At 48.0% G+C, this 16,641-nt stretch overlaps 1 protein-coding gene across 1 annotated transcript in view; it reads right to left on the bottom strand.

Moving 5' to 3' along the window:
• Positions 1 to 16,641, bottom strand: part of LOC123998877 (brain-specific angiogenesis inhibitor 1-associated protein 2-like) — a 116,632-nt gene that overhangs the window by 81,181 nt on the left and 18,810 nt on the right. The gene's annotated exons all lie outside the window — the stretch shown is intronic.

Raw genomic sequence — 16,641 nt, 5'->3', positions numbered from 1 at the left:
GGGCTAATGTGTGTGAGAAGACAGATGTGCAGAGTGGGTACAGGAGGATGGAGTTATTTACTACTGATCACAGAGTGGGTGGATACAGGAGGATGGAGTTATTTACTACTGATCACAGAGTGGGTGGATACAGGAGGATGGAGTTATTACTACTGATCACAGAGTGGGTGGATACAGGAGGATGGAGTTATTTACTACTGATCACAGAGTGGGTGGATACAGGAGGATGGAGTTATTTACTACTGATCACAGAGTGGGTGGATACAGGAGGATGGGAGTGGAGTGGGTGGATACAGGAGGATGGAGTTATTTACTACTGATCACAGAGTGGGTGGATACAGGAGGATGGAGTTATTTACTACTGATCACAGAGTGGGTGGATACAGGAGGATGGAGTTATTTACTACTGATCACAGAGTGGGTGGATACAGGAGGATGGAGTTATTTACTACTGATCACAGAGTGGGTGGATACAGGAGGATGGAGTTATTTACTACTGATCACAGAGTGGGATACAGGAGGATGGATACAGGAGTGGGTGGATACAGGAGGATGGAGTTATTTACTACTGATCACAGAGTGGTTGGATACAGGAGGATGGAGTTATTTACTACTGATCACAGAGTGGGTGGATACAGGAGGATGGAGTTATTTACTACTGATCACAGAGTGGGTGGATACAGGAGGATGGAGTTATTTACTACTGATCACAGAGTGGGTGGATACAGGAGGATGGAGTTATTACTACTACTGATCACAGGAGGATGGAGTGGATACAGGAGGATGGAGTTATTTACTACTGATCACAGAGTGGGTGGATACAGGAGGATGGACTACTGATCACAGAGGGGTGGATACAGGAGGATGGAGTTATTTACTACTGATCACAGAGTGGGTGGATACAGGAGGATGGAGTTATTTACTACTGATCACAGAGTGGGTGGATACAGGAGGATGGAGTTATTTACTACTGATCACAGAGTGGGTGGATACAGGAGGATGGAGTTATTTACTACTGATCACAGAGTGGGTGGGAGGATGGAGTTATTTACTACTGATCACAGAGTGGATACAGGAGGATGGAGTTATTTACTACTGATCACAGAGTGGGTGGATACAGGAGGATGGAGTTATTTACTACTGATCACAGAGTGGGTGGGAGATGGAGTTATTTACTACTGATCACAGAGTGGGTGGATACAGGAGGATGGAGTTATTTACTACTGATCACAGAGTGGGTGGATACAGGAGGATGGAGTTATTTACTACTGATCACAGAGTGGGTGGATACAGGAGGATGGAGTTATTTACTGATCACAGAGTGATCACAGAGTGGGTGGATACAGGAGGATGGAGTTATTTACTACTGATCACAGAGTGGGTGGATACAGGAGGATGGAGTTATTTACTACTGATCACAGAGTGGGTGGATACAGGAGGATGGAGTTATTTACTACTGATCACAGAGTGGATACAGGAGGATGGAGTTATTTACTACTGATCACAGAGTGGGTGGATACAGGAGGATGGAGTTATTTACTACTGATCACAGAGTGGGTGGATACAGGAGGATGGAGTCATTTACTGCTGATCACAGTTAGATGAACGTCCCACAGGTACAAAGAGTCATTTATCTTTAAGAGCCTGACCTCATTTAGTCATTTATCCTTCTTTATTCTACAAAGAAAATAAAAAAATATCTCTGTTTTCCCCTCCAGCATCATTCCCCCTTACAGCACTTAAAACATGTGTGTGCGCGTGCGTGTGTTTGTGTGTGAGATAGTCTTTCTTTATTGTTCTCTGAAAAGACAAGGTCTCCCTCCCTGATTCTCCTTCCAGCCTCCTCTTTCTTACTGAAACATTTGATCTGGCCTGTTCCATTTCTCTCTCATACGTCCTCTGATTGGCTCCTTTAATTTGAGCCCTCTGAGCTGCTATAATGAATTGAACACTCCCAGGGGCTCTCATGTACAGACAGACTGACGGGTGACCTCTGAGAGAGGGGAGCGCAAAGGACTATAGAAACTAGCAGCCTGCAGACCTCGATTCAAATCACTGAAATCCTTCAACTACTTTTAACGAGCGTCTGCTCTAGACTGCCAGGTAGAAAGGATTTGCGGTTTTGGGACTGTTCCATTTGTCCATTTTCTGTCTCTAAGGTGTTGACTACTAGCCTTTAGGGGACTCTTGGTAAGGTTTCGTTGCGGGACCCGACAACTTCACATTAAAACATTTTCACAGAGCAAAGAAAAACACGTTTAAATTTCCTGCAATTCTACACATGTTTCCAGAACTTCTGTCATGTTAATATGATATCTGAGTGACAAACAATCAATGGAGGACCCCTGGAGGTCAGGGCCACATTCTGAAATTACACCTGGTGACTATTTTAACTCTCGATAGGATGTTGAGAACTCGACTGAGTTCTTCAAAATAAAAATAGGCCACTTGTGTTGCTTGTGCCTGGAGCCGAGCCTGTATTAGTAACTGTTCTGTTATTCCTCCTGTCTGGAGCCGAACCTGTATTAGTAACTGTTCTGTTATTCCTCCTGTCTGGAGCCGGTCCTGTATTAGTAACTGTTCTGTTATTCCTCCTCCTGTCTGGAGCCGAGCCTGTATTAGTAACTGTTCTGTTATTCCTCCTGTCTGGAGCCGGTCCTGTATTAGTAACTGTTCTGTTATTCCTCCTCCTGTCTGGAGCCGAGCCTGTATTAGTAACTGTTCTGTTATTCCTCCTCCTGCCTGGAGCCGAGCCTGTATTAGTAACTGTTCTGTTATTCCTCCTGTCTGGAGCCGGTCCTGTATTAGTAACTGTTCTGTTATTCCTCCTCCTGTCTGGAGCCGAGCCTGTATTAGTAACTGTTCTGTTATTCCTCCTCCTGTCTGGAGCCGAGCCTGTATTAGTAACTGTTCTGTTATTCCTCCTGTCTGGAGCCGAGCCTGTATTAGTAACTGTTCTGTTATTCCTCCTGTCTGGAGCCGGTCCTGTATTAGTAACTGTTCTGTTATTCCTCCTCCTGCCTGGAGCCGGTCCTGTATTGGTAACTGTTCTGTTATTCCTCCTCCTGCCTGGAGCCGAGCCTGTATTAGTAACTGTTCTGTTATTCCTCCTGTCTGGAGCCGGTCCTGTATTAGTAACTGTTCTGTTATTCCTCCTGCCTGGAGCCGAGCCTGTATTAGTAACTGTTCTGTTATTCCTCCTCCTGTCTGGAGCCGGTCCTGTATTAGTAACTGTTCTGTTATTCCTGTATTAGTAACTGTTCTGTTATTCCTCCTCCTGCCTGGAGCCGAGCCTGTATTAGTAACTGTTCTGTTATTCCTCCTGCCTGGAGCCGAGCCTGTATTAGTAACTGTTCTGTTATTCCTCCTCCTGCCTGGAGCCGGTCCTGTATTAGTAACTGTTCTGTTATTCCTCCTCCTGCCTGGAGCCGAGCCTGTATTAGTAACTGTTCTGTTATTCCTCCTCCTGCCTGGAGCCGAGCCTGTATTAGTAACTGTTCTGTTATTCCTCCTCCTGCCTGGAGCCGGTCCTGTATTAGTAACTGTTCTGTTATTCCTCCTGCCTGTGACATTATTCAGTCAGATACTGCTATTCCATGTCCTGGATGTTTGGGGTGGACAGGCTTGGTGAGCAGGGAGGCAGACAGCAGCTCAGTGTTGGGAGTGAACAGGCTTGGTGAGCAGGGAGGCAGACAGCAGCTCAGTGTTGGGAGTGAACAGGCTTGGTGAGCAGGGAGGCAGACAGCAGCTCAGTGTTGGGAGTGAACAGGCTTGGTGAGCAGGGAGGCAGACAGCAGCTCAGTGTTGGGAGTGAACAGGCTTGGTGAGCAGGGAGGTAGACAGCAGCTCAGTGTTGGGAGTGAACAGGCTTGGTGAGCAGGGAGGTAGACAGCAGCTCAGTGTTGGGAGTGAACAGGCTTGGTGAGCAGGGAGGCAGACAGCAGCTCAGTGATGGGAGTGAACAGGCTTGGTGAGCAGGGAGACAGACAGCAGCTCAGTGTTGGGAGTGAACAGGCTTGGTGAGCAGGGAGGCAGACAGCAGCTCAGTGTTGGGAGTGAACAGGCTTGGTGAGCAGGGAGGCAGACAGCAGCTCAGTGTTGGGAGTGAACAGGCTTGGTGAGCAGGGAGGCAGACAGCAGCTCAGTGATGGGAGTGAACAGGCTTGGTGAGCAGGGAGGCAGACAGCAGCTCAGTGTTGGGAGTGAACAGGCTTGGTGAGCAGGGAGGCAGACAGCAGCTCAGTGTTGGGAGTGAACATGCTTGGTGAGCAGGGAGGCAGACAGCAGCTCAGTGTTGGGAGTGAACAGGCTTGGTGAGCAGGAGGCAGACAGCAGCTCAGTGTTGGGAGTGAACAGGCTTGGTGAGCAGGGAGGCAGACAGCAGCTCAGTGTTGGGAGTGAACAGGCTTGGTGAGCAGGGAGGCAGACAGCAGCTCAGTGTTGGGAGTGAACAGGCTTGGTGAGCAGGGAGGCAGACAGCAGCTCAGTGATGGGAGTGAACAGGCTTGGTGAGCAGGGAGGCAGACAGCAGCTCAGTGTTGGGAGTGAACAGGCTTGGTGAGCAGGGAGGCAGACAGCAGCTCAGTGTTGGGAGTGAACAGGCTTGGTGAGCAGGGAGGCAGACAGCAGCTCAGTGTTGGGAGTGAACAGGCTTGGTGAGCAGGGAGACAGATGGAGATGATCTGAATCTACTCCTCTACATCACCAACATCTGCACATTTCTATGTTTTGTAGTAAGAAAGATAAAGGAAGATGAGTGTTTCCAATGACACGATCAAACAATTAGTAGACAATGCCTCTTCATAATTGGTTAAAATTCCAATGCACACCGATGATGTCATTGGAAACACGCATCCTCCTCCATACTATATAGAAACACACAACGTTTGAGTGGTGCTGAAGACTATGAAGTAGAAACATTTCGACATGGGCAGAGAGAGAACACACTGTTTAACCATTAGTACAGAGATGTCTCCGGTAGGTGATCTCTCTCTCATAGTAATCTATTAGCTAGAGGCTCAGGTAGTGAGAAGGAAGCCTCTCTCCTGCCATAAACAGCCCTCTTCAACATCCTCCCTCTGTCAGGCTGCAGTACCAACACTCACTACCAGATGATCGTTGGCTGGAGGGGGACGGCTGTGTGATCTCCTGTTTGTCTATGGAGTACTTCTAACCCTTCACACACACACACACACACACACACACACACACACACACACACACACACACACACACACACACACACACACACACACACACACACACACACACACACACACACACACACACAGTGCTCAGTTAAAAAGCAACAACAAAGCGCTGGTTGGTTTCTATGGCAACAGTGATCTGGACAGTAAAGGCTGCTGCTTAATGGGCTCCAGTTTGTCCCTAATTCACTCTCTCTGAGCTGCTAACTATTACCAACTGAAGACATTCATAAATTAGTTATTTTTGTTCAAAACATCCCTCGCTGGAGAACATAGACTGCGTCCCAAATTGCACCCTATTCCCTATGTATGGTTCTGGTCAAAAGTAGTGTACCAGTGTACTCTTTGGGACGCAAACCTAGTGTGTTCATAATGTCCTGCAGTTCTTCTGTGCCGTGTTGACGTACTGAGAATCACACAGAAAGAGGTTTCTGTGCTGTGTTGACGTACTGAGACTCACACAGAAAGAGGTTTCTGTGCCGTGTTGACGCATTGAGACTCACACAGAAAGAGGTTTCTGTGCTGTGTTGACGTACTGAGACTCACACAGAAAGAGGTTTCTGTGCCGTGTTGAACGTGCTGAGAAAGAGGTTTCTCACACAGAAAGAGGTTTCTGTGCCGTGTTGACGTACTGAGACTCACACAGACAGAGGTTTCTGTGTTGTGTTGAGCTGTGAATGTCAAAGCAGGTCCATAAAGGATGTGATGCCGGTGGTCCTTTGACCCAACACTAATACAGATTACCCAGTAGCTGTAGCAGTCATCACATCAACACGTGTACACAAATAAAAAGTTCTGTCAACCTCAGTTAGCTGATTTCATGAGGTTTGTAAAGAGGATTTTCTGACTTTACTTACGAGCCCTTCCCAAACAATGTAGTATTATAAAAAATACCACAAGAATGAAGCTATATACATGGAGTATCAGTCCCAGAACAGCAGCTGACCGGAGCTAGCAACAGCCAGACCTGTTATAGCAGGTGTAAGCTAGCCTCTGCAGAGTCTCCAACATCCAGACATGTTATAGCAGGTGAAAGCTAGCCTCTGCAGAGTCTCCAACATCCAGACATGTTATAGCAGGTGAAAGCTAGCCTCTGCAGAGTCTCCAACATCCAGACATGTTATAGCAGGTGAAAGCTAGCCTCTGCAGAGTCTCCAACATCAGACATGTTATAGCAGGTGAAAGCTAGCCTCTGCAGAGTCTCCAACAGCCAGACATGTTATAGCAGGTGAAAGCTAGCCTCTGCAGAGTCTCCAACATCCAGACATGTTATAGCAGGTGAAAGCTAGCCTCTGCAGAGTCTCCAACATCCAGACATGTTATAGCAGGTGAAAGCTAGCCTCTGCAGAGTCTCCAACAGCCAGACATGTTATAGCAGGTGAAAGCTAGCCTCTGCAGAGTCTCCAACAGCCAGACATGTTATAGCAGGTGAAAGCTAGCCTCTGCAGAGTCTCCAACAGCCAGACATGTTATAGCAGGTGAAAGCTAGCCTCTGCAGTCTCCAACATCCAGACATGTTATAGCAGGTGAAAGCTAGCCTCTGCAGAGTCTCCAACAGCCAGACATGTTATAGCAGGTGAAAGCTAGCCTCTGCAGAGTCTCCAACAGCCAGACATGTTATAGCAGGTGAAAGCTAGCCTCTGCAGAGTCTCCAACAGCCAGACATGTTATAGTAGGTGAAAGCTAGCCTCTGCAGAGTCTCCAACAGCAGATGTTCCAGTTGAGAGGAAATTGAAGGAGAGCCTGTAAGTTCTGCATTTGTCCACTAACAAGGTAACACCACACCTCCACATTTACTGGATTGGTTGAATAGTGCAGAAGAGAACCTCCCCAGATGTTTTAAATTTTCTCAAAACCAGTGTGTAGGGGATCGAGTTTATTTCACGCCTGCTACTGTACGTTAGCCTTGCAGTCACCTGGAAGCTTCTGCTTGGTTGGTGGGTAGGTGTGACAGTAACCACAGCTTCCTAGCGACAAAAAACACAGAAAAGCCCATTAAAAACCTTGCAGTGAACTGGAAGACCAGAACCACAGCTGCCACAGACCAGACAGACAGCCTAAACAGGTTGCCTGGGTCAGGGTGGGGGTGTGACCAGAGACAGACCACAGCTAGCTGCTGCTAGCAGGGTACCAGCCCACAGACCAGGCCAAGCCTAAGGCAGGGAGTGAGCTGACCACAGCTAGCTAGCAACAGCCACAGACCAGGCCAGCCTAAAGGTGAGCTGCTGCTAGGGAGGCAGGGTGGGTGGGTGTGACCAGACAGACCACAGCTAGCTAGCAACAGCCACAGACCAGGCCAGCCTAAAGGTGAGCTGCTGCTAGATTGGCTGGGTAGGTGGGTGGTTGTGACCACAGCTAGCTAGCAACAGCCAGCCTAGACCAGGCTGCTGCTAGGGTGGCAGGGTGGGTGGGTGTGACCAGAGACAGACCACAGTGAGCTGCTGCTGCTAGGTTGCCTTGGTAGGTGGGTGTGACCACAGCTAGCCACAGATGTGTCATGTCAGGAACAGGTGAACAAACCATTCCCACTGACCCACGATGACAGAGAGAGATAGAGGCCTCACACCACTTCCTGATCCTCTGTTTCTCTCCTTCCCCCACTCTCCCTCTCTGGATAATTACAGACCAGATCTCTCACCAGTAATAAGGGACCATTTCCACTTCTCTTTCCCCTCTCTCTGTCCCCCTCTGGCCAGGTCTCCCACCCCCCCATTGCAGTAGAGACTAGCCCAGCCATGCCCCTCTTCCATTCTCCCTCTTCTCTTTAGCAGGAACCTCTGGCTGCTCTATCAAACGTGTGTATCATACAACCCTCCCAACACACTAGACCGTTGTCTCAGCTCTGACAGTCATATCTCCCTTTACACTGGTCTCTCTGCCTCTATCACCACACACAACTCTGATTTACACGGACTAATATTCCCTCAATGCTTCATTGTGGATTGGCTGATTCGTCACCCTGGCGAGGCCCTTTGACAAAGCAGTGCAGCCTTGAGTTTCTGCCTTTGCAGAGAAAGATGCGACAGAGAGGCAGCTATTCTAGCATTTCTTTAGAGAAAAAAAGGGAAAGAGAGAGGGAGATGGAGTGAAAGAGATGGAGACAGAGAGCGAGGAAAAGAGAGAAAGAGTGGAAGAAAAAATGTCTAAGCCATCCGCCCCCGAAGGAGAGAAGGTGGGTGTGTGGATCATCTAGTCCTCACAGCTTCTCTCACAAAGGAACACACAGTTACACAGGCACTCTGACACACACACACACACGTTATGATATCTCTGACAGATGCAATATTCCAGGCCTACGGCGGTGTAATGGGGCTGAAATGCTGCTTCATTTCAAAAACACATTCTGGGGACGAGTACAAGTCATTTCAGACTCTATTAGATGTTCTGCAGAGCGAGGATGACATGGGTGATGAATTGCTATAGGTTGACAGTAGAGGAGGAGATGGGTGATGAACTACTATAGGTTGACAGTACAGGAGGAGATGGTGATGAATTACTATAGGTTGACAGGCGAGGAGGACATGGGTGATGAATTACTATAGGTTGACAGTACAGGAGGAGATGGGTGATGAATTACTATAGGTTGACAGTACAGGAGGAGATGGGTGATGAATTACTATAGGTTGACAGTATAGGAGGAGATGGGTGATGAATTACTGTAGGTTGACAGTACAGGACAACATGGGTGATGAATTACTATAGGTTAACTGAAATACGATGATGGATGGCATCTTTATATAGTTGTCAGTGGTGACTACAGGGTCGTTTTATAACCCACTGGACCACAGAGATATCTAGTTGTCAACCCACTGGAACACAGAGACATCTAGTTGTCAACCCACTGGACCACAGAGACATCTAGTTGTCAACCCACTGGAACACAGAGACATCTAGTTGTCAACCCACTGGACCACAGAGACATATAGTTATCAACCCACTGGACCACAGAGACATCTAGTTGTCAGGGTCGTTTTAAAACCCACTGGACCACAGAGACATATAGTTGTCAACCCACTGGACCACAGAGACATCTAGTTGTCAACCCACTGGAACACAGAGACATCTAGTTGTCAGCCCACTGGAACACAGAGACATCTAGTTGTCACCACAGATACCCCCACTGGACCACAGAGACATATAGTTGTCAACCCACTGGACCACAGAGACATCTAGTTGTCAACCCACTGGACCACAGAGACATCTAGTTGTCAACCCACTGGACCACAGAGACATCTAGTTGTCAACTAGACCACAGAGACATCTAGTTGTCACCACTGGACCACAGATAGACTGGACCACAGAGACATCTAGTTGTCAACCCACTGGACCACAGAGACATCTAGTTGTCAACCCACTGGACCACAGAGACATCTAGTTTTATAACCCACTGGACCACAGAGACTTCTAGTTGTCAACCCACTGGACCACAGAGACATCTAGTTGTCAACCCACTGGACCACAGAGACATCTAGTTGTCAACCCACTGGACCACAGAGACATCTAGTTGTCAACCCACTGGACCACAGAGACATCTAGTTGTCAACCCACTGGACCACAGAGACATCTAGTTGTCAACCCACTGGACCACAGAGACATCTAGTTGTCAACCCACTGGACCACAGAGACATCTAGTTGTCAACCCACTGGACCACAGAGACATCTAGTTGTCAACCCACTGGACCACAGAGACATCTAGTTGTCAACCCACTGGACCACAGAGACATCTAGTTGTCAACCCACTGGACCACAGAGACATCTAGTTGTCAACCCACTGGACCACAGAGACATCTAGTTGTCAACCCACTGGACCACAGAGACATCTGGTTTGTCAGCCCACTGGAGACATCTAGTTGTCAACCCACTGGACCACAGAGACATCTAGTTGTCAACCCACTGTCAACAACCACTGGACCACAGAGACATCTAGTTGTCAACCCACTGGACCACAGAGACATCTAGTTGTCAACCCACTGGACCACAGAGACATCTAGTTGTCAACCCACTGGACCACAGAGACATCTAGTTGTCAACCCACTGGACCACACCACAGAGACATCTAGTTGTCAACCCACTGGACCACAGAGACATCTAGTTGTCAACCCACTGGACCACAGAGACATCTAGTTGTCAACCCACTGGACCACAGAGACATCTAGTTGTCAACCCACTGGACCACAGAGACATCTAGTTGTCAACCCACTGGACCACAGAGACATCTAGTTGTCAACCCACTGGACCACAGAGACATATAGCTGTCAGGGTCGTTTTAAAACCCACTGGACCACAGAGACATATAGTTGTCAACCCACTGGACGACAGAGACATCTAGTTGTCAACCCCACAGAGACATCTAGTTGTCACCCACTGGACCACAGAGACATCTAGTTGTCAACCCACTGGACCACAGAGACATCTAGTTGTCAACCCACTGGACCACAGAGACATCTAGCTGTCAGGGTCGTTTTAAAACCCACTGGACCACAGAGACATCTAGTTGTCAACCCACTGGACCAGAGACATCTAGTTGTCAGGGTCAGCCACAGAGACATCTAGTTGTCAAACCCACTGGACCACAGAGACATCTAGTTGTCAACCCACTGGACCACAGAGACATCTAGTTGTCAACCCACTCTAGTTGTCAACCACTGGACCACAGAGACATCTAGTTGTCAACCCACTGGACATCAGTTGTCAACCCACTGGACCACAGAGACATCTAGTTGTCAACCCACTAGACATCTAGTTGTCACCACTGGACCACAGAGACATCTAGTTGTCAACCCACTGGAGAGGACATCTAGTTGTCAACCCACTGGACCACAGAGACATCTAGTTGTCAACCCACTGGACCACAGAGACATCTAGTTGTCAACCCACTGGACCACAGAGACATCTAGTTGTCACTGGACCCACTGACCACTGGAGAGACATCTAGTTGTCAGGACCCACTGGACCATGGCTGCATCTCAAATCACACTATTCCTTAGTGCACTACTTTTAACCAGGGCCCAGGTAGTATATTCCCTATGTAGTGCACTACTTTTGACCAGGGCCCAGGTAGTATATTTCCTATGTCGTTGCACTACTTTTGACCAGGGCCCAGCTAGTATATTCCCTATGTAGTGCACTACTTTTGACCAGGGCCCAGCTAGTATATTCCCTATGTCGTGCACTACTTTTGACCAGGGCCCAGGTAGTATATTCCCTATGTCGTGCACTACTTTTGACCAGGGCCCAGGTAGTATATTTCCTATGTCGTGCACTACTTTTGACCAGGGCCCAGGTAGTATATTCCCTATGTTGTGCACTACTTTTGACCAGGGCCCAGCTAGTATATTCCCTATGTCGTGCACTACTTTTGACCAGTTTATATGCTCTTTGTCAATAAAGGCTTTTAGAGAGAGATGAAACTGCTTTTCATTAGTCTCTTCAGGGTCGTTACACTCCACACACACACGCATGTAAGCACACACACAAATACATACAAAGCACGAGGATGCTGACAGAAACACACTCTCTAAACCTCCATAGACACGGTATCTTCTCTCTTCTCAGCTGAATGACAGAAAAACATAACATCATGTTGTTGCTAAGAAACCACCTGTTCTCCTCTCCCACATGAGCTCTGTGGAACCGAGCGCAGAGGGAGGGAAGTCCTCTTATCACTGGCTCTAAACTAATCATTTCGCTCTCTGTGTGCCTGTCTGCAGTCATCAGCAATTGCTGAGGGAAATGTCACAAATGTTTCCACGAGAAAAGAAAGAGAATGTATCGCTAAAGAGAGAGAGAGATCTAATGTCGGAGATCGAAATGAGACAACAGATAATGAGATTTAGTATAAGACCACTGATACAGAGACAGACATCTCTATCCTGGTATATCAAATTAGTAATTGATGAAAAACAGAGAAGATATAATAGACAGATATTATATAGAGATGTCAGTAAGGGAAACTGAAGCACAGATAATGGGATTGGTCTGATGGACAGCAGTACCACAGTAGTACCAGACAGACTGTTCGGCACATAGACAGATGGACATTTCCATGAGGACCCATGAGCACCAACATGTGACGTTTATAGCAGCATGTCAAATTAAAGGGAGTCTATATTTGAGAAATGAAGACATATATTTATTTTCCAAAAAAAAAAAAAAAACATTCAATTCCATTCAACAACAAAACAATGTATAAGCAAAGGCTTTGATTTCTTGCCAAACAGATGGAAAAGGAGTTTTAGGAAAATATCAACCAGAAAAAGTCTTAAGGTATCAAACAAATAATACATCAAAACACAATGTTGAAGTAAAAATTTATGCCAACTAATAATAATATTTTTTCCTACTTCTGCAAGTTTAAGAAACCTTGCCTTGTGCCTTGGAATTCCATTACCAAAACAAACATCTTTCAGATATTTTCTACTTCTCTCCGTCATGAGGGACGATGATGAAAGTTCACAGCAGTAACAAGTTAGATATTAAATTTTTACTGATATCAATTTTGTTTTTGAATTAAGTAATTCAATCTCAAAATTCTGTTACCTAGTAAAAGAATTTCAGAAAAATCTAAATGGAATTTCTGCTAGTCTACAACACAATGATCCTCCCTAGACTACGACACAATGATCCTCCCTAGACTAGTCTACGACACAAAGATCCTCCCTAGACTAGTCTACGACACAAAGATCCTCCCTAGACTAGCCTACGACACAATGATCCTCCCCAGACTAGCCTACGACACAATGATCCTCCCCAGACTAGCCTCACGACACAATGATCCTCCCCAGACCCCAGCCTACGACACAATGATCCTCCCCAGACTAGCCTACGACACAATGATCCTCCCCAGACTAGCCTACGACACAATGATCCTCCCCAGACTAGCCTACGACACAATGATCCTCCCCAGACTAGCCTACGACACAATGATGCTCCCTAGACTAGCCTACGACACAATGATCCTCCCTAGACTAGCCTACGACACAATGATCCTCCCTAGACTAGCCTACGACACAATGATCCTCCCCAGACTAGACTACGACACAATGATCCTCCCCAGACTAGACTACGACACAATGATCCTCCCTAGACTACGAGCCAATGACCTCCCTAGACTACGACACAATGATCCTCCCCAGACTAGCCTACGACACAATGATCCTCCCTAGACTACGACACAATGATCCTCCCAGACTAGCCTACGACACAATGATCCTCCCTAGACTACGACACAATGATCCTCCCTAGACTACGACACAATGATCCTCCCTAGACTAGCGACACAATGATCCTCCTAGACTAGCCTACGACACAATGATCCTCCCTAGACTAGCGACACAATGATCCTCCCCAGACTAGCCTAGCCTCCCCTCCCTAGACTACGCCACACAATGATCCTCCCCAGACTAGCCTACGACACAATGATCCTCCCCAGACTAGCCTACGACACAATGATCCTCCCTAGACTACGACACAATGATCCTCTCTGGACTAGTCTACGACACAATGATCCAGCCTAGACTAGCCTACGACACAATGATCCTCCCTAGACTAGCCTACGACACAATGATCCTCCCCACACTAGCCTACGACACAATGATCCTCTCCAGACTAGCCTACGACACAATGATCCTCTCTGGACTACGACACAATGATCCTCTCTGGACTAGTCTACGACACAATGATCCTCCCTGGACTAGCCTACGACACAATGATCCTCCCCGGACTAGCCTATGACACAATGATCCTCCCCAGACTAGCCTACGACACAATGATCCTCTCTGAACTACGACACAATGATCCTCTCTGATCCTCTCTGAACTACGACACAATGATCCTCTCTGGACTAGCCTACGACACAATGATCCTCCCTAGCCTACGACACAATGATCCTCCCTAGCCTACGACACAATGATCCTCCCTAGCCTACGACACAATGATCCTCCCTAGCCCTACGACACAATGATCCTCCCCAGACTAGCCTACGACACAATGATCCTCCCCAGACTGGCCTACGACACAATGATCCTCCCCAGACTAGCCTACGACACAATGATCCTCCCCAGACTAGCCTACGACACAATGATCCTCCCTAGACTAGCCTACGACACAATGATCCTCCCCAGACTAGTCTACGACACAATGATCCTCCCCAGACTAGCCTACGACACAATGATCCCCCCGGACTAGCCTACGACACAATGCTCCCCCCTGGACTAGCCTACGACACAATGCTCCTCCCTAGACTAGCCTACGACACAATGATCCTCCCTAGACTAGCCTACGACACAATGATCCTCCCTAGACTAGCCTACGACACAATAATCCTCCCCAGACTTCGACACAATGATCCTCCCTAGCCTACGACACAATGATCCTCCTAGACTAGCCCCTACGACACAATGATCCTCCCCAGACTAGCCTACGACACAATGATCCTCCCCAGACTAGCCTACAACACAATGATCCTCCCTAGACTACGAGCCAATGATCCTCCCTAGACTATGACACAATGATCCTCCCCAGACTAGCCTACGACACAATGATCCTCCTAGACTACGACACAATGATCCTCCCCAGACTAGCCTACGACACAATGATCCTCCCTAGACTAGCCTACGACACAATGATCCTCCCCAGACTAGCCTACGACACAATGATCCTCCCCAGACTAGCCTACAACACAATGATCCTCCCCAGACTACGAGCCAATGATCCTCCCTAGACTACGACACAATGATCCTCCCCAGACTAGCCTACGACACAATGATCTCCTAGACTACGACACAATGATCCTCCCCAGACTAGCCTACGACACAATGATCACTCCCTAGACTACGACACAATGATCCTCTCTGGACTAGTCTACGACACAATGATCCACCCTAGACTAGCCTACGACACAATGATCCTCCCTAGACTAGCCTACGACACAATGATCCTCCCCAGACAGCCTACGACACAATGATCCTCTCCAGACTAGCCTACGACACAATGATCCTCTCTGGACTACGACACAATGATCCTCTCTGGACTACGACACAATGATCCTCTCTGGACTACGACACAATGATCCTCTCTGGACTACGACACAATGATCCTCTCTGGACTAGTCTCGACACAATGATCCTCCCTGGACTAGCCTACGACACAATGATCCTCCCCAGACTAGCCTACGACATAATGATCCTCTCTGAACTACGACACAATGATCCTCTCTGGACTAGCCCCTCGACACAATGATCCTCCTAGCCTACGACACAATGATCCTCCCTAGCCTACGACTGAATGTCCTCCCTAGACTAGCCTAAAGACACAATGATCCTCCCCAGACTAGCCTACGACACAGTCCTCCCCAGACTAGCTACGACACAATGATCCTCCCAGACTAGCCTACGACACAAGCCAGTCCTCCCTAGACTAGCCTACGACACAATGATCCTCCCCAGACTAGCCTACGACACAATGATCCTCCCCAGACTAGCCTACGACACAATGATCCTCCCCAGACTAGCCTACGACACAATGATCCCCCGGACTAGCCTACGACACAATGATCCCCCTGGACTAGCCTACGACACAATGCTCCTCCCTAGACTAGCCTACGACACAATGATCCTCCCCAGACTGGCCTCGACACAATGATCCTCCCCAGACTAGCCTACGACACAATGATCCTCCCCAGACTAGCCTACGACAATGATCCTCTCTGAACTACGACACAATGATCCTCCCCAGACTAGCCCCTACGACACAATGATCCTCCCCAGACTAGCCTACGACACAATGAGTCCCCCTGGACTAGCCTACGACACAATGATCCCCCTGGACTAGCCTACGACACAATGATCCCCTCTGGACTAGCCCTCGACACAATGCTCCTCCCTAGACTAGCCAACGACACAATGCTCCTCCTAGACTAGCCTACGACACAATGATCCTCCCTAGACTAGCCTACGACACAATAATCCTCCCCAGACTAGCCTACGACACAATAATCCTCCCCAGACTAGCCTTTCTGACACAATAATCCTCCAAAGACTAGCCTACGACACATTGATCCTCCCCAGACTAGCCTACGACCCAATGATCCTCCCCGGACTAGCCTACGACCCAATGATCCTCTCTGGACTAGCCTACGACCCATTGATCCTCTCTGGACTAGCCTACGACCCATTGATCCTCTCTGGACTAGCCTACGACACAATGATCCTCTCTGGACTAGCCTACGACACAATGATCCTCCCTAGTCTGCAGCACAATGATCCTCCCTAGACTAGCCTACAATGCAATAATCGTACCTAGACTAGCCTACAATGCAATAATCATACCTAGACTAGCCTACAGCTGTTATCCTTCCTAGACTAGCCTACAACACAATTATCATTCCTAGACTAACCTACAACACAGGTATCCTACAACACAGTCATCCTACCTA

This window comes from Oncorhynchus gorbuscha, linkage group LG16, assembly GCF_021184085.1.
Source record: "Oncorhynchus gorbuscha isolate QuinsamMale2020 ecotype Even-year linkage group LG16, OgorEven_v1.0, whole genome shotgun sequence".
Classification (NCBI taxonomy): Eukaryota; Metazoa; Chordata; class Actinopteri; order Salmoniformes; family Salmonidae; genus Oncorhynchus; species Oncorhynchus gorbuscha.
This window is presented reverse-complemented; position numbering and strand designations above follow the sequence as displayed.